The sequence below is a fragment of the Durio zibethinus genome, unplaced genomic scaffold (genome assembly GCF_047325235.1).
Source record: "Durio zibethinus cultivar Kanyao isolate XHJ-2024 unplaced genomic scaffold, ASM4732523v1 HiC_scaffold_2, whole genome shotgun sequence".
In the NCBI taxonomy this organism is placed as follows: Eukaryota; Viridiplantae; Streptophyta; class Magnoliopsida; order Malvales; family Malvaceae; genus Durio; species Durio zibethinus.
In genome coordinates this window covers 2,593,622-2,594,961 of record NW_028323043.1, presented here as the reverse complement: position 1 = coordinate 2,594,961, position 1,340 = coordinate 2,593,622, and positions in this window count along the sequence as shown.

The following is a 1,340-nucleotide window of genomic DNA, read 5'->3' as shown; positions in this document are numbered from 1 at the left end:
CCCTGGGGCGGGCGGTTGCCTCGATCACCATCGGCACACGCTGGGCCCTGGTGCGGGCGGTTGCCCCCAGCACCATCGGCACACGTTGGGCCCTGGTGCGGGCGCTTGCCTCGACCACCATCGGCACACGCTGGGCCCTGGTGCGGGCGCTTGCCTCGACCACCATCGGCACACGCTGGGCCCTGGTGCTGCCGCTTGCCTCGACCACCATCGGCACACGCTGGGCCCTGGTGCGGTCGGTTGCCTCGAGCACCATCGGCACACGCTGGGCCCTGGTGCGGGCGCTTGCCTCGACCACCATCGGCACACGCTGGGCCCTGGTGCGGCAGGTTGCCTCGAGCACCATCGGCACACGCTGGGCCCTGGTGCGGCAGGTTGCCTCGAGCACCATCGGCACACGCTGGGCCCTGGTGCGGTCGGTTGCCTCGAGCACCATCGGCACACGCTGGGCCCTGGTGCGGGCGCTTGCCTCGACCACCATCGGCACACGCTGGGCCCTGGTGCGGCAGGTTCCCTCGACGACCATCGGCACACGCTGGGCCCTGGTGCGGCAGGTTGCCTCGAGCACCATCGGCACACGCTGGGCCCTGGTGCGGTCGGTTGCCTCGATCACCATCGGCACACGCTGGGCCCTGGTGCGGGCGGTTGCCTCGACCACCATCGGCACACGCTGGGCCCTGGTGCGGCAGCTTGCCTCGAGCACCATCGGCACACGCTCGGCCCTGGTGCGGTCGGTTGCCTCGAGCACCATCGGCACACGCTGGGCCCTGGTGCGGCAGGTTGCCTCGACCACCATCGGCAGCCTCGACCACCATCGGCACACGCTGGGCCCTGGTGCGGGCGCTTGCCTCGACCACCATCGGCACACGCTGGGCCCTGGTGCGGGCGCTTGCCTCGACCACCATCGGCACACGCTCCGCCCTGGTGCGGCAGGTTGCCTCGACCACCATCGGCACACGCTGGGCCCTGGTGCGGGCGGTTGCCTCGACCACCATCGGCACACGCTGGGCCCTGGTGCGGTCGGTTGCCTCGAGCACCATCGGCACACGCTGGGCCCTGGTGCGGGCGGTTGCCTCGAGCACCATCGGCACACGCTGGGCCCTGGTGGGTTTAGGCACATCTTCAAATTTCTGCCGTGCCAATGCCATTTTTATGGCTTGTAAATTCATACAATGGTCCCCTAAGCCTTCACGTGAAGTTTCATTGGAGGATGACTCGTTTTCTATTTTTCACGATTTTCGAAACTTTTTGCGGTTCGGGATTTTTTAAAATTTTTTTATAAGGATTTTTGGCCCCAAATTTTGTAGGCATGATCCTTCTATTTTTGTTGGCATGCACAA